The following is a 22,345-nucleotide window of genomic DNA, read 5'->3' as shown; positions in this document are numbered from 1 at the left end:
AGGCAAGTACAGGATTAAATAGGATTATTCAAATCTTAGAATGTTCTCTAAACCTGAACCAATAACAATCGGATCATGTCCAAACCAAATCGGATCCAATCCAACACATAAATATTTTGCCTCTAGTATCCAAATTGGGTTCTTAATGGGACCGAAAATCTTAAGGTTTGTGTAAACATCAAAGATCAATGTGAAGACGAAAAAGTAAATATATAATTAATAAGAATCATAAAGTACTGAAATAAAAATAAAGAAGACGTCCCTAATCTCCATAGCGTGAGAGGGAAGAAAGAAAAAGAGGGAGAGAAGACTTGACTAAATAATTCATCTGAAGAACGCCAGATACATTTAATTTAATTTCTAGCCACCAAGAAACTAACAAGCAGTTTCCATCACCTGAATATAAAAAATGGAAATTTGTAGTATCATCTCCTTAGATTTTCACTATTTCAATCTAACCCTTTTGAATTTTTATTTTTGAATTTTCTAGTTTCTATTTAATGTTAGGGGGAATTATCCAATGGGTAGAGAATAAGTCAAAATTTTCAAAAATAGTAGACTTCATTTTAATCTTGAAAATGATAATTTACAATTTTTTAAATTAAAATATTTTATGTAGAATAATGATTTTGTAATTCAACATGTTAAAGTGACTCAAAAACTCAATTGACGTGTATCCTACAAAAAAGAATAGTAGATTTTTCCCCTCAGGATACACAATTGCACATCCTCATAAAACATGCATAATTATGTATCTCGAGAAAAAAACTATATGATTTTTGCACTCATCACGTCAATGAGTTTTTGAGTTATTTTGTCAGATTGAGTTACAAAATAAACACTCTTTTACGTTGGTAGAGACGTTCATCATAGGATCAACACATTACTTTCTTTTAATTTTTTTAGAAAAAAAAAAAATGCCCCTCAAGGGGCATATCCCACATTTTAAGCTAAAATTATTCAAACAATCAAATATAATTAAAAAATAATCCTGTGGTTGCTCAACAAAGACTGTTCATTTAACTCTGCATGTAAGAAAGTGTTTTTGATATCAAACTGATAGATTGTTGTAAACTCTAACCACAAGGCACTTCACAAAAATAACTTAATAAAAATATTATTGAATTCAAAACAAGCTGTTGGCTGTGAAAAAGGGTGGACTTAAAAATTAGAAGATTAGTATGTTTTTACTAATTCAAGGTAATTTATAGGGATGATACCAAAACACCTGAAAAATATTTTCAAGCTACATGAAGTCCTTCCTTAACCTCTTCAACCTCAAATTTTCCATAGCCATCTTACTACAAAGCAATGGCTCTGAAAAACTCAAAAACCTCAATCTCCAAAAACCCTTTTCTCCATCTTCGAATTGTTGTTGTTGATGTTGTTCTTATTTCTTATACCATCTTCAAATGCAACTACCTTCAGCTACCCAGACTTTCAATCATACCCAACAAAGATAAATTTTCAAAGCAATGCCTCCCACGTACCTGGATTCATCCAACTTACAGTAAACCAATGTGATGAGCTCGTTAGCAACAGTGTCGGTCGAGCTGTTTACGCTGAACCCATGCGCCTTTGGGACTCTACCACTCAAGAATTAGCCAGCTTTGACACACGTTTCACGTTCGAAATCAAAATGCTGTATCCACCAGATGGTGCTGATGGACTAGCCTTCTTCCTTGCTCCCAACAACTCCAACATCCCACCTAATTCGATCGGTAATCTCCTCGGCTTATTTACTTCCAATTTGAAGTTCAATTCATCACAAAACCCAATTGTTGCTGTTGAATTCGACACCTTTCCGAACGAGTGGGATCCTAAATATGATCATGTGGGTATTGATGTTAACTCGATTGTATCGGTGGCGACGTGGAATACTACGAATACGACTGCTTTAAAGAATGATTCTATTTGTCATGCTTGGGTTAGTTATAATTCAAGAAGCCAAAACTTGAGTGTGTACTTGAGTTATGCTCAAAATCCTGTTTTTAGTAGTCCTCTAGTTTCTCATATTGTGAATTTGAGTAATGTTCTACCTGAATGTGTTGATGTCGGTTTCTCAGCGGCTACAGGGTCGTCTTTCGAGTTACATAAAGTTTATTCGTGGGGCTTTAATTCGACAGAACTTGCTTCATGTTCAGGGAATACTGGCGGAGGTGGAGATGGAGGTATAGGTGGAGGTGGAGGTGGAGGAAAGAATAATATAGGGTTGGTGATTGGCTTGGTTGTTGGTGGATCGGTTTTGGTTGGTGGCTTGGGTCTGATTTTGTTTGTTTGGTGTTAGAAGAGATCTAAAGCGAAAGAAGAAGAAGACGATACAATGAGCGACATGTCCACTGACGATGATTTTGAGAAGGGAACGGGACCTAAGAGGTTCACTTATAGTGAATTGGCCAGCGTGACAAATAACTTTTCAGAGGAAAGGAAGCTTGGAGAGGGAGGGTTTGGAGGGGTTTACAGAGGTCTCTTGAATGGTTCAAAATTGGATGTAGCTGTTAAGAGGATCTCCCAAGGATCTAGACAAGGAAAAAAGGAATTCGTCTCAGAAGTGAAGATCATCAGTAGATTGAGACACAGAAATTTGGTACAACTCATCGGTTGGTGCCATCAACAAGACGAATTACTTCTTGTTTATGAGTTGATGCCTAATGGTAGTCTTGATGCTCATCTCTTCCAAGGGAAAATCACGTTAACATGGCACTCAGATACAAGATAGCCCTTGGCTTGGCCTCGGCGTTGCTCTATTTGCATGAAGAATGGGAACAATGCGTGGTGCATAGGGATATTAAATCAAGCAATTTGATGTTGGATTCAAGTTTTAATGCTAAACTCGGAGATTTTGGACTAGCAAGGTTTGTTGATCATGAATTGGGAATGAAAACAACCATGTTGGCTGGGACCATGGGTTACTTGGCCCCTGAGTGTGCTATGACCGGAAAAGCTGGTAAAGAATCGAATGTTTATAGCTTCAGAGTTGTTGCATTGGAAATAGCGTGTGGAAGAAGAGCTGTTGAACCTAAGGAGGAAGAAAATAAGGTAGGATTGGTAGCTTGGGTATGGGAACTCTAAGGCAGTGGAAGACTTCTTGAAGCAGTAGATGCGAGACTAAGTATGGATTTCAATGAGCAACAAATAGTGCAATTGATGATCGTTGGGTTGTGGTGTGCTAATATGGATCTTAATTTAAGGCCTTCTATAAGGCAAGCGATTAGTGTTCTTAAATTCAAAGCACCATTGCCCGATCTTCCCTATAAGATGACGATTCCCACACATTTCAGGTCTTCAATGAATGCGTGTGGATTCTCTCAAGCATCATCCAGCACTGGTACTGACTCTCAGACATATCAAAGTCAATATTCGCATGGCAGTTGCACCACCAATTCATCACAAATAAGTATTTCCCCTCATTTTTCTGATTCTTCAGTTCTTCTGCACTCGGCGCCTAGATGATGATTTGTACAATGTTTAGGGTAAGTTGTTTAATTGAAATCTTGATCTAATAAAACTTCCTTTTAATGAAAGATTTATCCTATTAATTATATTAGTCATTAGTTATGAAAAGCCCCAAGAAGCGGTTTTATGTTGAGATCAGGAGCGTCATCAAAAATTTGAAATTAAACTATTTTTTACCAAAAATGCAGGAGCCAGAGGTGGAGTAGGAGTTGCATGTTGGATATAGAAGAGTCACCCATGTATCTTCGATCATTTTTTTTCCCATTATTTCGAGTTTTGTTCATCATTCCTAGTATATTCTTTTTTTTAAAAGACATATTTGATAAATTTGGGGGTTTGGCTATGAGTGGAGAGGCTTAGGAGTTTATAAGGAGAGAGACAAGGCAATTTGTGTCCGACGTGGGACTAAACTCAACAATATTCATAGAATGATAGATTTATCCATGTATCCTATCTGATTTAGATTTGGATGCAAGTTTTCTACTTAATTAGGTTCTAGAGAATCAGCTTTGTACTTGGCCCGGTATTCCATAGATTAATATCCACAAAGATTGGTTTTCTTCACATGGCAGGGCAGAGCTTAGGGGGGAGACCAGAGAGAGCTGTTAATACTCATCACCCACTCTCATGATGATGGTTGGAATCCTCTCTTGCATTGGAGATTTGGATGGTCGCGTTGGAGATTTGGGAGGGGAGGGGAGGGGAGTGGGAGGCAACCTCACATTTGGATAATCTTAGTATTTCAATAGCATTTGTTTTAAGAGTTGGAGTTGAACTAGATTGTTGATTTAATTTGACAATGTAAGGGACACGTTCTACTAGGTTAAAGGCTCCTCAAAACTTTGGGCTCATACCATTACACGTTTTGTTACTTGTCAAGATAATTTCATTATTTCTCATTATAATAGTATAGCTAAAAGAGTTGTGCTGGAGTGACCTCAAGATTGTACCTTGTATTTCAATAGAATTTGTTTTAAGAGTTGGAGTTGAACTAGATTGTTGATTTAATTTGACAATGTAAGGGACACGTTCTACTAGGTCAAGGCTCCTTGAAACTTTGGGCTTATACCATTACACATTTTGTTACTTATTAAGATAATTTCATTATTTTCTCATTATAATAGTATAGCTAAAAGAGTTGTGCTGGAGTGACCTCAAGATTGTACCTTGTATTGCAATGTCCTGCCGTGGAAGTGTGTTTGAATTATAGATGCTTTTCACTCGTATCTCGATGAAAAGAATCTATGGTCCCTGCACACTTCCACGTCAGGAAAGTGCGATGTGAGGTTCAATCTTGAGGTCACTTCCGCATTATTCTAGCAAAAAATGCCTGACATGAATGAGAGGGAGGTGAGTCAATTATACAATTTGAAAAGGTATCTTTTTTATATTTAAAAAATATTAGTAATATGATGTTGGGTAAACAAAGATATTTTTGTAATTTAAAAATATAAATTAATATGGATTTGTGTTAACAATATCCACATTTTCTCACTAAAATGCTGAAGAGATGTGTTAGGATGTTATTATTTTGACCCAAAAAACTTAAGATACTATTCGAGGAGAATTTTAATATCAAACAACTGTTGAGATGAGAGGATATTCCTAAGAATTCTAAGGATTATTTCCTAGATTTCTTGGTTATTTCAATTTACCAGTGTAGCTATCCATGGTCTCTTGCTAGTATTATTGAGGAAGATGTGAAGGGTTGGATATTTAAGATTGTAATTTGATCTTTGGGGTGAAATATAGCTAGCTGTCGTCTAAGTGATCCTGTCATAGCAATAGAATTCAATAAAGTCAATTACTTTAGCCGTGTTGCTCGAGCTACCCATTCTGAAAGGGTGCACCTTTCGGACGCTTCCAATGGAAAGCAATCAGATTTCACTACACATTTCTCATTCATTATTGACACCCAGGGTGCTCCCTCATATGGTCATGGGTTAGCATTCTTTCTAGCTCGTGTTGGCTTTCAGATCCCTCCAAACTCTGTTGGTGGATTTCTAGGCTTGTTTAACACCACAACTAGTGATGCTACAGCCCAAAATCAGATTGTTTCTGTCGAGTTTGACTCTTTTCCAAACCCTGAATGGGATCCTCCTTACGAACATGTGGGGATCAACAACAACTCGATTGCTTCAGCTAAGTATGTCAAATGGAATGCTAGCTTACATAGTGGTGATACCGCTAATGTCTGGATTACTTACAATGCTACTACGAAGAACCTGAGTGTGTTTTGGACTTATGAATTAAATCCTATTTTTAATGGGGATTCTCTTCTTTCTTACACTATTGATTTGATGCAAATTCTACCAGAGTGGGTTACAATTGGGTTCTCAGCAGCTACAGGTCAGTTTGTGGAGCGACATATTCTTTGATCATGGGAATTTAATTCAAATTTGGTCGTAAAGGAGACAGAAGGAAATAATGAGAGAAGGATTAGATTGGTGGTGGGATTGGTTGTTTCAGTAGCTGGTTTGATAGGTGGTGTTGGTATAGCATGGATAATTCTGTCGAGGAGAAGCAAAGCAAGGAAAGAAAAAGAGAGGACCAACCTCACATTGATAAATGGTGATTTTGAAAGGGGAACTGGGCCTAAGAGGTTTTCTTTTAGAGAATTAGCCTTAGCTACCAACAATTTCTCAGATGAAAGGAAGTTGGGGGAAGGAGGATTTGGAGGTGTTTATCGTGGGTACTTGAGTGATTTAGATTTAGCTGTGGCCGTAAAGAAAATCTCCAGGGGTTCCAAACAGGGGAGAAAAGAATATGTAACTGAGGTGAAGGTCATCAGTCGGTTGAGGCACTGAAATCTTGTGCAACTCATCGGTTGGTGCCATGACAAAGGTGAATTCCTACTCGTCTTTGAGCTCATGCCCAATGGGAGCCTCAATTCTCATCTCTTTGGAAAGAGGAGAGTCCTCTCGCTTGGGCTATAAGATACAAGATAGCACTTGGTTTGGCCTCTGGATTGCTCTACCTTCACGAAGAATGGGAGCAATGTGTAGTACATCGTGATATCAAATCGAGCAATGTAATGTTGGATTCAAGTTTCAATGTGAAGCTTGGTGACTTTGGACTAGCTCGGCTCATGGACCATGAACTAGGTCCTCAGACTACTGGCTTGGCCGGGACTTTAGGCTACTTGGCCCCAGAATACATTAGCACAGGCAAGGCTAGAATCCGATGTATTTAGCTTTGGAGTGGTGGCCTTGGAAATAGCTTGTGGGAGAAAATCAGTCAATCCCATGGAAGAGGAATCTCAAATGGGATTGGTGGAGTGGGTGTGGGACCTCTATGGGAAGGGAAGCCTTCTAACTGCAATCGACGAATTCACCTTTTCAAGAAATAACATGTTTGAAATGGCTATGACCAAGTCCAAGCAAGTATACTTATACTTACTTGTATACGGGAGAGAAAATGCTAAGATTTCAATTTAAAATGGATTAAGTAAAGCAAATGCTAAGATTTCAATTAAAAAAATTGTATTCTAAGGCACATTGTTGATGGAAATAAGTGCGGAGAGATACTTCAAGAACATCATAAATAAGGCAAACTTTCTTTACTTTCTCTACTCAAAGACTTCATAGGTGGCAGCGACTCCAACATAAATGCCGAAGCAGCTGCATAGTCTATGGCCTGATCCAGATTAAAAAATAATAATAACAATTAGAAAATGCTCAAGATCTCTATTTATCTCATCTATCTATCTGTAGAAATCCTAACGATTTTTAAAATCTTATGGTTAAGCCCACAACACTTGATATATCCATTTATATGCTTCTTTATCAACCACAATATCAAATTATGACATAACTTAAAAAACAGATAAGAGATGAAAACCTGAATGTAGGAGTAAACTGTTCGATGTTCCATATAAGCTGATCCAAAATCAATAACCTTGATTTATTGGAGCTCATTGATGCAAACCAATTCCATAAAATATTTTCACGTGCAAGCCTTCACAAAAACTTTATAATTAAACCAAGATTCTAAACTATCCATCACATCCTAGTTTCAACTTTCGACTACATGAATATTCACCACGTTTTAAAATGAAGATGTGTATAAGAAAACAATACACCGCCCATCTAAAATATTCATATTTATACTATTCTAATATTAATATAATTCAGAGCTAAGCATCAAACATAATAAAACTTCTACTTGATTCATACTCATAACCTCTTCCTAGTATTTTAAAATGATAAGGATCATACATCTAGTGGGAATCAGACTTCATACAACTCGGCTGAGATTCTGTAATTCAATTCGTCAGAAAAAAGGATTTTTTTAGCTACCCAAATAAAAAATCAGAATTTTTTTAAATAAATATCCAGATGTGAAACAAATGCATTACAATAAATAAAATCGGAAAAAAAAACCTTAAACAAATAAAATCATAACATGATCATCAGCTAGAAAATAAATAACCCAAAAAAATTAAATCGGAAAAAAAAAAACCCTAAATAATTCCTGATTTATTGTCTTCAAAAAATCGGAAACTAAAATCACAATAAATAACATCGAAAATCAAATCACAATAATTCCGGATTTTTTGGACTTCACGAATGCATAAATTGGTCATGTTCATAGAATAATAACATACAGTGTCTAAGAAATTTCCCAAAAAAAAAAAAATTGAAAAAAAACTTACAGTTCTGTCAAATAGGGCGAGAGATTGGCAGCCGTTCATGTTCGTGAGATGGAGTTGCAGGGAGGAATAGGGTCCCATTCGTGTTCGTGTTCGTGTTCGTGTTCGTGCGAGAGAGAATGAGAGCGAAAGTCGTTCGTGCGAGGGTTTCAACGATGAATGGGGCGAGAGAGAGAAAGAGAGAGGCAGCGAGAGTGAGTGAGAGAGAGTGAGAGAGGGAGGCAGCGAGAGTGAGAGAGAGAGCGAGAGAGAATGAGAGAGTGAGCCGTTCGTGCGAGGGTTTCAGCGAGGAATAGGGCGAGAGAGAGAGAGAGGCAGCGAGAGTGATAGAGAGAGTGAGAGAGAGAGAGTGAGAGCGAGAATGAGAGAGTGAGAGCGAGAGAGAAGAGAGTGAGAAGAGAGAGCCAGAGAGAGTTCTCTACGACGAGAAAGAGAACTCTCTGTTCTGTTATCTCTGATTTAAAGAGGAGAGGGAGTAAGCACAAATTATGTATAAATTAAGGGACGGCGCTGTAAATAATTCTATAATTTTAAACAGTTCGTGTGAGATTACATCTCATCCGTTCGATGTCGTTAGATCCAACGGATTAAAAATGTTTGCCAATCCGTTTACCAATATGTTAGCCAGCGAATGGACCGGGGTCCCTTTCAACAACAAACATTTTGGCAAAACATTTTTCAAAACATGGGTTAGAGGTTTTGGAATGGGCTGATTTTTGGTGAGGATGATCTCCTCACCGTAGAGATCATCCTCACCAAAAATCAGCCAATTCCAAAACCTCTAACCCATGTTTTGCCAAAATGTTTGTTGCTGAACATTTCGCATATTGATATAATTTAAAATTAATTATTCAATCACAAATTTACAAAAAAAAAAAAAAGGATTGATTTAAATAATCTTAAATTTTTTTGATAAAAATATTTAATATTTAATATTTAATCATTTAAATATTTATTTTATAAATAAAATTATGATTTTGTTTGATTTCAAATTTTTATGTGCTTTTTGATAAAATGCTAAAGTAACATTGAAATTGACATTGTTTCAGACATTGCTGACATGGATGAGTCTATAGAATCATAGATGTTTTTCATTGAGATACTAGTGAAAATCATCTATGGTTTTGTCCACACCGATTTCCCAAACGATGTCAATTTCAATGCTACTTCAACACGAGTCAATTGTTATTGGATCACATTTTTAGGATTTGATGAAAACCTGATGCGATAATAAATTATATCTTATTGGATTTATTTTGGATTCACAATGATTAGAAGATCCATGGGGTGCAATTTTGTCTGGTTCAAACCGAGAACCGAACCAAACCGATAGTTTTAGAGTGGTTTGGTTCGATTTGGAACAAATTACAATTTGATTCCTAGTTATGAAAATGGAGAACCGATCAATTTGATTTGATTTTCAAATCAACCTTGTATAGAATTGAACCAAACCCTTATGCAAAATATATATAATAATTATTATGAATTACTTTTGGAGTTATGACATAGAATAATTTATGTTTATTATATATTTATTTTTCATTAAAAAATATTACTTACAATTTATAGAATATTGGCAACTCATAGAATTAACCAGAACCAAACCGACTTTAATTCGGTTTGAGTTGATTTGGTTCCAATGGAATTTGGTTTGGTTCTAATTCTTATTTAGTGGAACCGATCTATGTTAGTTCGATTCTAATTTGACTTCAAACCGAACCAAGTTGTGCCCCTAATTGACACTCCTAGTCTTATGTGTGTGTCCCAAGCAAATAAATGCTTCTTTGTCGTTTTTTTCCATAAAATTTATAAATTAAGAGAGTTACTATTGCCACACCAACTTTTACTAATGCCACACCAATTCCCATATAAATCACCAAAGAATTGCATTGTTGGTGAGGCATTAGTAAAAATTGGTGCGGCAATAGAAACTCTCTAAATTAATGATTCATGAAGATTTTAATACAACTAGGAAGCTCTCATAAACCTGATTTCTAGTGTCCCTAAAACAAATTTGAATAATTATTTAAAAGTTGGTCTCGTACGCTTTAATAAATTCCATTGCAATAATGGGCATTGCTATTCTACTTGGATCAATCTTCTTCCAGAAAAAGCTGATAGCAATCATCTGCAGTAGCAAACTTGACTTTTGTGGGGGGATATTTAGTCCTTGATTCAAGTAAAATGTATTCTATTTCTATGAATGTGGATGCGAGATTATCTGAAGCCATAAGTTTGACCATATTAAATTCATTGAGGTCATGTAAAATGGAAACAGTAAATTTATAGGTCCCTCCAAACCCCCTAGAAAGAAAACCTGATGAGCTTCGGTCCCTTTTTTTAACCCTATAGAAAATGTAGTTTATTTCTTCAGTGTTGGCTCATGGCTGGTTGGGGCCGTATTGGATGAGATCACGGACTCAAAGGTGCAAATGGGCTTGAGCGGAAGACATTTCATTCAACAATACAGTCCCGAGCAAACTTAGGTTGGCGATTGCAGTCAAGAGTAGTGATCACACGGTGGGCTCACATGTTAGTATTCCATGGACGCACGCTTATTGTTAGGGCATTATATATATATATATATATATATATATATATATATATATAGAGCCGCGATCAAGATCCAATGTTTTATCCCATGTGTTATGTAAACATAGATATTACATCACCAAAAATCAGCGAATTCCAAAACTTTTAACCCCAGTTTACAAAACACGTTGGATCACAATCCTGCCCCATAAATATAAAAGAAAAATGCTGAACTGACTCCTTACTACATGGCACTCGAGTGTGCACAAAACCATTGATTTTTTTTTTCTCTTGTATCTTGAGGAAAAAAATCTATGGTTTTATGGACATGGAAAAACACAGGAAGGATCATTTCTGTTGAGTGTGTGCATGACACTCTTCATTTCTTGAACTCATTCATCCCTTCTCTTTCTCTACATCAAGAAAAGTCAGGATCATGTCCTACAACTTTCCAACTCCATTCCCATCTAAAAACACCCATGTCCTCTTTCTTTTCTTCTTTCTTGTTTCTTCTGCTCACTCACTTTTCTTCAAAATATCTCGATTTGATCTCAATACCACCCTCATTCTCTATGAGGGCAATGATGTGCCTTCTGTAGGAGCTATCGAATTCAATAAAGTCAATTTCTTATCTAGATTTGGTTGAGCTACCTACGCTGAAAGTGTGCACCTTTGGTACGCTGCCAGTGGAAAGCAATCAGACTTTACCCCACATTTCTCGTTCATTAGTGACACCCATGGTGCTTCCTCATACAATCATGGGCTCGCATTCAATGTTCTTTCACTCATGGGGTTTGGTTTCATTTCATTCTCCTATTCAATCTACGTTGGTACTTTCCTAGTTATATAACTTCCTTGCTTCATTGTTTATAAACAGATGGGTAGTACCATGTGTTGGGGAATTTGGGAGGAGTGGAATAGCTCGGTTTTTTAAGGAAAGCAATATCCCATTCAGTAAGTCATCATTTTTTTTTTCCTTCCTTTCTATGAAGATTTTCTCTTTAGGTGTGAGCTTGACTGAGTTTTCACTTGGTCTCCCTTTTGGAGTTATTGTTTGTTTTCATTTTTCCTCTTTAGGCTAGTCTACTTGACCTCCAATCTTTTTCTCCTCATTTGAACTTCTAATAAATTTTTTCTATATCTATAAAAAGAGAAGAAAAAGATATAGAGTATATGGAAAATTGAAAGATCACATTCACATTCACCTTTTATTTCTGTTGTCTCCATCCTAGCAAATATTCTATATACCAATGCCTGAACATGATGCCATGGTACCAATTATAATAATCCCATACGAACGACTCTTATTGCTGGGAATGGACATCCACATTAGACACATGAGGGCCTCTTAAGGGTACAAAAATACATAAAGCATAGGCTTAAATAATGCATGCTAGTCACAATGCATTCAAATATCTGCCACTATTGCCCCCACAAATATTATTTTTCACTCGTAGTTGTCCTCACAAAAAAATTTCTACTCTTGGCTGCACCCACATGGGCAAAATCCTGGCTCTGCCCGTTTGTATCAGAGATAAAATCATAAATGACTGGAAAGAAATATACATTAGAGGTGGATCAATCTTCTTCCAGAAAAAACTGATAGCAATCAACTGCACTAGCAAACCTTGAATTATGTGTTTCAGTGATACGTATTCTATGCGAGACTATTTGAAGTCATAAGTTAGATTGTACGTATTAAATTCGTCGAGGTCATGTAAAATAGAAACAATAAACAAAGGGCTCTCCCCTCAAGAAAGAAAACCTTATGAGTTTCGGACCATATTTTTTTTTCCATTAGATAATGTGGTTTATTTCTTCAGTTTTGGCTGGACGAGGCTGTTTGGATGTATCAGGGACTCAAAGGTGAAAGTTTGTTTGAGCCAAAGACAAGCATCAGTTAACAATACTGTCCCTGGTAATAGCTCATAAATCTGCCGCTGCTATCCATCGCAATAGCTCATAAATCCTTTAATTTTGAAAATTCTTGTGCCCCCACTGTAAATCCACCCGTGATCGGTGCAGTGTTGGATTCGAACGGCTCTTTTTTATTTTGTTTTGAAAGGTATAAGAGGTATTATATATTAATAATTGGAAAGCAGATGGTAGAGTTGACCATTGAAAAGCAAATGCTACTAAATTATTGTGCCTCATTCTATCTAAATAATCTACATTCAAAGAAAACTCTTTAAACGCATTGAACATGATGCGTCGCCCAATTCTCTATCTAAGGCTGTTGACTATTTATTTTAGACTAACAATAAACTGATTCGGTTGACATGGCATGTGTGCACAGAACCATAGATCTTTTTTCCTTGTGTATCCTGAAGAAAAAGATCTATGGTTTTTGCACATGCCACGTCAACTGCGTCAGTTTATCACGACTCTTTATTTTATGTTGAGTCGTGATAATCTGTCGCTCTTTTTTCAGATCCTTTGCATCTGGGGTACACAAGAGAAGAGTAATGATTTTCTGACTCCCCCACGTAGCATACTCAGAATACTCTCCTGATGTGGCATGTGCTAGAACCATAGATCTTTTTTGCCTCAGGATACACAACTACAAATATTTATGGGGATGTGCAGATGTGTATCCCAAGGCAAAAATCTATGGTTCTAGCACATGCCATGTCAGGAGAGTATTTTGAGTATGCCATGTGGGGGGAGTCAGATTATCACGACTCCACAAGAAAAAGATCTATGATTCTGTAACGAGCAGGTCAGGGAGCACATGGGGCATCTGAAAAAAGAGTGTCAGATTGTCATTAGTCTTTTATGTTAATCCCTCGAGTTTAAAGTTATACAATTGTTATCTTGTGGATCTGATTTCTCAGCTACTCCTCTTTTGAAAGATCACTCAACTCACTATGAAATTTCTGTTGATACCTATTCAATATTACACTATATGAGAACCTGTTCCAGGGTTATGGCAGACTCATGGAAAAAAAGATTCAGATCAGTGAACCTTATGAAGCTGAACTCGGCTGCGTGAATCCTGTGTGTTATTTTATCTCTTAATAAGTCATAGTCAGTGGTGAATTGTGATTGAAACCCAAAAAAAAAAAAAAGATTTGAGTGATTCTAACAAACTATATATCTTCCAAAACATAAGAAACAAATTTTAATATATTTTAACGTGCCAGACACTAAGATTTCTTCTCATTGACTTACTCTAGAAAAACATATCTCACCAGATCAATGGTCCAGATAGATTTTTAAGGTACTACATCAAATTTAGTACACGTGCCAGGTCAATGGAAGAAGCTTGACATGGTAAAGATCAATTTATTATGTTCCCATGAACATTATTGTTCAAGTATGAACATTATGTTGAAGTATTTCTTCCTAATCTTATATTAGGTCTTTCTTTATAATTTGAGGTGGTGACAGTGTTATCTTCCAATGTCCAAACAGCCCTCTAATTATAAAATAATAGTAGTAGTTGATACTTGAGCATCAAGACATGGAAAAAAAAGAGGAGCAATTTATGATAAATGTTGAGTTGCAGTACTTTATGAACACTCTTCATTTCTTGATCTCATTCATCCCTCCTCTTTCTCTACCTCAAGAACAGTCATCATGATCATGTCATTCTACAAATTTCCATCTAAAAACACCCATGTCCTTCTCTTCCTATTTCTTTTCTTCTTTCTTGTTCCCTCTACTCTCTCACTTTTCTTCAAAATATCTCGGTTTGATCCCAATACTGCCGACATTCTGTATGAGGGTGATGCTGTGCCTTCTGTAGGAGCAATAGAATTCAATAAAGTCAATTACTTTAGCCGTGTTGCTCGAGCTACCCATTCTGAAAGGGTGCACCTTTCGGACGCTTCCAGTGGAAAGCAATCAGATTTCACTACACATTTCTCATTCATTATCGACACCCAGGGTGCTCCCTCATATGGTCATGGGTTAGCATTCTTTCTAGCTCGTGTTGGCTTCCAGATCCCTCCAAACTCTGTTGGTGGATTTCTAGGCTTGTTTAACACCACAACTAGTGATGCTACAGCCCAAAATCAGATTGTTTCTGTCGAGTTTGACTCTTTTCCAAACCCTGAATGGGATCCTCCTTACGAACATGTGGGGATCAACAACAACTCGATTGCTTCAGCTAAGTATGTCAAATGGAATGCTAGCTTACATAGTGGTGATACCGCTAATGTCTGGATTACTTACAATGCTACTACGAAGAACCTGAGTGTGTTTTGGACTTATGAATTAAATCCTATTTTTAATGGGGATTCTCTTCTTTCTTACACTATTGATTTGGTGCAAATTCTACCAGAGTGGGTTACAATTGGGTTCTCAGCAGCTACGGGTCAGTTTGTGGAGCGACATATTCTTCGATCATGGGAATTTAATTCGAATTTGGTCGTAAAGGAGACAGAAGGAAATAATGAGAAAAGGATTAGATTGGTGGTGGGATTGGTTGTTTCAGTAGCTGGTTTGATAGGTGGTGTTGGTATAGCATGGATAATTCTGTCGAGGAGAAGCAAAGCAAGGAAAGAAAAAGAGAGGGCCAACCTCACATCGATAAATGGTGATTTCGAAAGGGGAGCTGGGCCTAAGAGGTTTTCTTTTAAAGAATTAGCCTTAGCAACCAACAATTTCTCAGATGAAAGGAAGTTGGGGGAAGGAGGATTTGGAGGTGTTTATTGTGGGTACTTGAGTGATTTAGATTTAGCTGTGGCCGTAAAGAAAATCTCCAGGGGTTCCAAACAGGGGAGAAAAGAATATGTAACTGAGGTGAAGGTCATCAGTCGGTTGAGGCACCGAAATCTTGTGCAACTCATCGGTTGGTGCCATGACAAAGGTGAATTCCTACTCGTCTATGAGCTCATGCCCAATGGGAGCCTCAATTCCCATCTCTTTGGAAAGAGGAGTCCTCTCGCTTGGGCTATAAGATACAAGATAGCACTTGGTTTGGCCTCTGGATTGCTCTACCTTCACGAAGAATGGGAGCAATGTGTAGTACATCGTGATATCAAATCGAGCAATGTAATGTTGGATTCAAGTTTCAATGTGAAGCTTGGTGACTTTGGACTAGCTCGGCTCATGGACCATGAACTAGGCCCTCAGACTACTGGCTTGGCCGGGACTTTAGGCTACTTAGCACCAGAGTACATTAGCACGGGCAAGGCTAGTAAAGAATCCGATGTATTTAGCTTCGGAGTGGTGGCCTTGGAAATAGCTTGTGGGAGAAAATCAGTCAATCCCATGGAAGAGGAATCTCAAATGGGGTTGGTGGAGTGGGTGTGGGACCTCTATGGGAAGGGAAGCCTTCTAACTGCAATTGACGAACAATTGTTTAAGGAGTTTGATGTGAAACAAGTGGAGTGTTTGATGATTGTAGGATTGTGGTGCGCGTACCCCGATCACAGTTTGAGGCCTTCTATAAGGCAGGCAATTCATGTTCTTCAATTTGAGGCAAAGATACCAAATCTTCCACCAAAGATGCCTGTTCCTTCTTTTCATGTCCCCGTTCCAATGGCTAGTTCTAGCGAAGCTTCAATGATAACTTCTAGCCTTGAAGTGGGTCGTTAAATTTGTATGCTATGGAAAATATGTATACATGCATGTTTGTATTGCATTTATGTATGTTTGTGTACATTCATCGATTGGCAATATTTGGGTCATTTTTGTGTCTTCTCTTGAAGAACAATATGTATGGGGCAGTGCATCAGGGAAAGACCGATCATCGTTGTCAAAACAAAAAAAAACAAATATATATATATATATATATATATATATATATATGGGTCCCGTTCAGCAACAAACATTTTGGCAAAACATTTTTCAAAACATGGGTTAGAGGTTTCGGAATGGGCTGATTTTTGGTGAGGATGATATCTACGGTGAGGAGATCATTCTCACCAAAAATCAGCCCATTCCAAAACTTCTAGCCCCAGTTTACAAGTTGAAAAATCGTGGACCGTCCATTTTTTGTAAACCATTTTTGATGGGGTTAGAAGTTTTGGAATGAGCTGATTTTTGGTGATGATGATCTCCTCACCGTAAAGATCATCCTCACCAAAAATCAGCCCATTCCAAAACCTCTAACCCATGTTTTGAAAAATGTTTTGCCAAAATGTTTGTTGCTGAACATTTCCCTATATATATATGGGGGGTGTTCAATGGCCAACTTTTTAGCAAACTTTTTGGCAAAACATTTTTCAAAACATGAGTTAGAGGTTTTGGAATGGGCTGATTTTTGGTGAGGATGATCTCTATGGTGAGGAGATCATCATCACCAAAAATCAGCCCATTCCAAAACTTCTAACCCCATCAAAAACAGTTTACAAAAAATGGACGGTCCACGATTTTTCAGCTGGTAAACATGGGTTAGAAGTTTTGGAATGAGCTGATTTTTGGTGAGGATGATCTCTACGGTGAGGAGATCATCCTCACCAAAAATCAGCCCATTCCAAAACCTCTAACTCATGTTTTGAAAAATGTTTTGCCAAAAAGTTTGCTAAAAAGTTTGCCCTTGAACGCTACCCTATATATATATATATATATATATATATGGGAAATGTTCAGCACCCTAAGTTTTACCACACACTTTAACAAACGTTTTTTGTCCTACATGGGTTAGAAGTTTTGGAATGGGCTGATTTTTGGTGAGGATGATCTCTATGATTAGAAGATCATCCTCCCCAAAAATCAGCCCATTCTGAAATGTTTAGCCCCATGTTTACACGTTGAAAAATCGTGGACCGTTCATTTTTTGTAAACCATTTTTGATGGGGTTAGAAGTTTTGGAATGAGCTGATTTTTGGTGAGGATGATCTCCTCACCATAGAGATCATCCTCACCAAAAATCAGCCCATTCCAAAACTTCTAACCCATCTAAGACAAAACACGTTTGTTAAAGTGTGTGGTAAAGTTTAGGGTGCTGAACGGGACCCTATATATATATATAGGGTCCCGTTCAGCACCCTAAACTTTACCACACACTTTAACAAACGTGTTTTGTCTTAGATGGGTTAGAAGTTTTGGAATGAGCTGATTTTTGGTGAGGATGATCTCTATGATGAGGAGATCATCCTCACAAAAATTCAGCTCATTTCAAAACTTCTAACCCCATCAAAAATGGTTTACAAAAAATAGATGGTCCACGATTTTTCAACATGTAAACATGGGGCTAAACATTTCGGAATGGGCTGATTTTTGGGGAGGATGATCTTCTAATCATAGAGATCATCCTCACCAAAAATCAGCCCATTCCAAAACTTCTAACCCATGTAGGACAAAAAACGTTTGTTAAAGTGTGTGGTAAAACTTAGGGTGCTAAACATTTCCCATATATATATATATATATATATATATATGGGAAATGTTCAACACCCTACACTTTACCCTTCGCTTTATCAAACGTGTTTTGTCCTACATGGGTTAGAAGTTTTGGAATGGGCTGATTTTTGGTGAGGATGATCTCTACGGTTAAAAGTTCCTCCTCACCAAAAATCAGCCCATTCCAAAATTTCTAGCCCCATGTTTACAAGTAGAAAAATCATTGACCGTCCATTTTTTGTAAATCATTTTTTATGGGGTTAGAAGTTTTGGAATGAGCTAATCTTTGGTGAGGATGATCTCCTCACCATAGAGATCATCCTCACCAAAAATCAGCATATTCCAAAACTTCTAACCCATGTAGGACAAAACACGTAGGGTAAAGTGTAGGGTAAAGCGTAGGGTGTTGAACGAGACCCTATATATATAGGTAGCGTTCAATGGCAAACTTTTTGGCAAAACATTTTTCAAAACATGAGTTAGAGGTTTTGGAATGGGCTGATTTTTGGTGAGGATGATCTCTACGGTGAGGAGATCATCCCAAAAATCAGCCCATTCCAAAACTTCTAACCACATCAAAAATGGTTTACAAAAAATGGACGGTCCACGATTTTTCAGCTGGTAAACATGGGTTAGAAGTTTTGGAATGGGCTGATTTTTGGTGAGGATGATCTACTCACCGTAGAGATCATCCTCACCAAAAATCAGCTCATTCCAAAACCTCTAACCCATGTTTTGAAAAATGTTTTGCCAAAATATTTGTTGCTGAACGGGACCCTATATATATATATATATATAATATTTTGCATGTTTTTATTCTAGGCATAATGGCTAGAAGGACAACTCATCATGGAAAAATAATTGACAATTCGCGTGCAAAGCTTGAAAATCAAGAAAGTAATGAAGAAAGCAATAAAACTAAATGTATTAGTTATTTATTTAATTTTTTAATTATTTTTTGGAATTGATATTGATATTTAAAATAAATGTATATCTGTAATTATTTTGTTTGAATGTTAGTTATATTTAATTATTTAATTATAATTATTAATTACAATATGCAATAACACTAGTGTAAGTTGGGATGATGTGGATTTTTAATTTATTGTAGATGATGGTTAATAGTTGATTGGCTTCTTTCTTAAAATTCCTTGTGATTTTGTAGATTGATGTTCATGTTGAGACATGGTTGTATGATGATATGGGTTCAAGAGTTGACTATGATACACTATAGTTGTAGAAGTTATGTTTTTATCTCAAGTTTCTTAATTCCATGATTCCTTGTATGTTTTATTATGTTTTGAGAATTTCAATTTTTGTCTTATATCTGTTCTAACAAATGGTGATTGGTTTCTTTCTTAAAAGTCTTTGTGATTTTGTAGATTAATACTCATGTTGAGGCATGGTTGTATGATAACATGGGTTCAAGAATTGACTATGATGTACTATGATTGTAAGAGTTTTGTTTATATCTCAAGTTTCTCAAGTCCTGGGTTCCTTGTAGATTTTCTTGACCCATCTAATGGGTATTGGATGAGTAACTCTTATCGTCATACTTTTAAAAATGAGTGGCTTTACACTTATGTATTTGTGAAGTTAAAGATATAAAATAAAGAGTATATTAGAGTTAATCTCAAAATTCAATATCGCTTATTTAAATTAAAATCAAGATTGTCTAATTCATGAATGTCCTCGTCCTACTAAACATATTATTTCATTAATTATTTTTCTGTTTGAATTTTAGATTATACAATCTGCACGTGCAGGGCCCACTAGTTATTATAAAAGTCAAATTAAAATAAATTTTTTTAAAATTTTTTTAAGCAATTCAAAAAAAAATTGCACTAAAATTTTCAAGTTGTGTCCAAATAGTAGAAAAGGATTTGTGAGCACATCAAAGCCGATGTGCAGATGCAAAAAATAAAAATATAATTAATAACAATCACATATAGTATTAAAAAAGAAAAAAGGTACACGTGTCTAGATTGTGAGAGGGAAGAAAGAAAAAGAGGGAGAGAAGACTTGATTTTAAATACGTAAAATATCCTTAGATTCTAATTATTTCAATCTTACCCCTTTGAATTTTCTATTTACTGTCAGGGGAAATTATCAAATCGGGAGCGAAAAAGTTGAAAATTCCTAAAATGGTAGACTTCATTTTAATCCTGAAAATGATAACTTACCACTTTTGAAATTAAAACATTTTACACATGTAGGAAAAGAAATATAGTTTTATAAAGTGAAAAATTTTAGTCATATATTTTACTAAAATTATAGCGTAAAATATATTTATTATTTATTATTTATAAATAATCCAGATGAGATGTTGATTGTATCATCGATACTTTCTCTGTAGATATTTTAAATCAGGTTAGGCTAAAAAAAAAAAAAAAATTGACAATGATCATGACGAGAATGAGTCATCCCATGGGAAAAGACTTGGACAAAAGGTTTTATTTATTTATTTTTATTATTATTTTATATTTGAGAAACCTCGACAAATTTTCAAAATGATGACATGCCCCCTTGATTCCTTTCCAAAGATGACTTCAATGCACTTATTATTATCTTTGTCGCGTACACCACAGCATCATCATCATCTTACCCAAGTGGTTGAATATAAACCATTGAGATTGTCACTTTGATAAAAAATAATATATCAACGGTCTTGCTACTTAATATCAATATAATCGTCACTTTGAAAAATCTACAATGTTGCACTTCATGTTTTGAAATTCTTTTTAAAAATACAGTGAGTTGGAATTGGAATTTTGTCATATTCAACGAACGAAAAGGTTTTTGTTATATACACTCCGCACCGGATGCATAAGAACCGGACTCATAATTTTATATTTGAATCTTAGAGAAAGGACTTTTATATTGACACCCCAAACTTTTATTATGATACATCATTGGATGAATTTAAGTTGCAATAGGTAAGATTTTATAAGCATACGATTTCATTTCATTTCATCTCTATTTTTTTTTAATTTTTCTTTGGCTTTTCTTCATGAATGGTCTTTGACCTTCTCAAGCGGATTTACAGTGTGGGCATTTGCTTCCAAAATAAAATTTAAAAAAATATAAGAATTTTATGTTACTACATTAATAATAGTGGGAAAAAAAAAAATGATTCACCAATATTGTTCTTACAAGAAATTTTGATTCCCCTACCTCAACCCCGCCTATTGACAAAATCTTGGCTCCACCCTTGGAACTTTCTATTGAACTACCCATAGGGGCGGTCACGTTATAATTGAAAGTTGGCGTGGCAAAATAAGTGGGATTATGATGAAAACTTGGGTAAAGAGATAAATATCTAAAATGAAATTGGAGAGACATTTATAATTTTTATTTTTTATAAAAAAATAATCATGAGAAATTTAAAAAAAAAAAAAAAAAAAATCTCTATTGAACTGACATGTGCACAATATCATAGATTTTTTCCTTGACATACATAAGGAAAAAAATCATTGACTCAATACGCATTCCTCATCAATTAAGTACGAGTGCTATATTCGAACTAGAAAATCTTTACTCGATCAACATTTGGTTGACTCATTACGGATATGGACAAACAAATTTATATTTTCTTATGAGGATTTGCATTTATGTATGTCAAGGAAATAGATCTATGATTTCATGTCCGTAATACGTCAGCTGATTATTGACAAGGCTTCCTAAGTTAAAAAGTCATTATTCATTTTTAGTCAAATTTATTATTATTCTATAATAAAATAAAATAAATTAAAAATACAAGTCAAAAAGGTTCCTTTATTAGGTTGTACGTCTCTTTCCACATCTCGCTATCTAAACGATTTTTGAAAAAAAAAAATTGGGGTATTTGTCAAAAATGAACTTGACCGAGCACGGCTGGTCTACCAAAGCATATATGAAACCGAGTCTCATCCAATTTTTCAGTAATGGTTCACGTTTATGTTAGGCACACCAGAAATCAGTTTGATTGGTGATTCCTAGCTATTTATTTGATTGAGGCACGTAAAAGATTAATTAGGATTATCCGAATCTTAAAATGTTATCTAAACCTGAACCAGTAACAATCAAATCATGTCCAAATCAAATTGGATCCAATCCAACACATAAATATTTTCCCCCTAGTAGCCAAATTGGATTCTTAATGGATCCCAAAATCTTAAGGTTTGTGTAGGATCAATGTCAAGATGAAAAAATAAATATATAATTAATAAGAATCGCAAAGTATTGAAATCAAAATAAAGGAGACGTCTCTAATCTCCATAGCGTGAGAGGGAAGAAAGAAAAAGAGGGAGAGAAGACTTGACTAAATAATTCATCTAAAGAACGCCAGATACATTTAATTTAATTTCCAACCAACAAGCAGTTTCCATCACCTGAATAGAAAAAATGGGAATTTGTAGTATCATCTCCTTAGAT

At 35.8% G+C, this 22,345-nt stretch overlaps 1 long non-coding RNA gene and 3 pseudogenes across 1 annotated transcript; 3 read left to right on the top strand and 1 right to left on the bottom strand.

Annotated features, from left to right (window-relative positions):
• The first annotated feature begins 1,341 nt into the window (after positions 1-1,341).
• On the top strand, positions 1,342-3,686 carry LOC147409436 (L-type lectin-domain containing receptor kinase IX.1 pseudogene; annotated as a pseudogene).
• Positions 3,687-4,089: 403 nt separating this feature from the next.
• On the top strand, positions 4,090-6,893 carry LOC147409435 (L-type lectin-domain containing receptor kinase IX.1 pseudogene; annotated as a pseudogene).
• Positions 6,894-6,904: 11 nt separating this feature from the next.
• Positions 6,905-8,523, bottom strand: LOC147409434 (uncharacterized). Its single transcript, XR_015173843.1, has 3 exons — positions 8,111-8,523; positions 7,297-7,413; positions 6,905-7,092 (listed from the first exon to the last, which is right to left on the bottom strand). It is a non-coding gene; the product is annotated as an uncharacterized LOC147409434 (long non-coding RNA).
• Positions 8,524-14,114: 5,591 nt separating this feature from the next.
• On the top strand, positions 14,115-16,320 carry LOC147409433 (L-type lectin-domain containing receptor kinase IX.1 pseudogene; annotated as a pseudogene).
• The last annotated feature ends 6,025 nt before the right edge of the window (positions 16,321-22,345 follow it).

This window comes from Akebia trifoliata, chromosome 2 (assembly GCF_017979445.1).
Source record: "Akebia trifoliata isolate Shusen 1 chromosome 2, ASM1797944v1, whole genome shotgun sequence".
NCBI lineage: Eukaryota > Viridiplantae > Streptophyta > Magnoliopsida > Ranunculales > Lardizabalaceae > Akebia > Akebia trifoliata.
The sequence above is the reverse complement of the archived record's forward strand: the minus strand, read 5'-3'. Positions and strand labels throughout refer to the sequence as shown.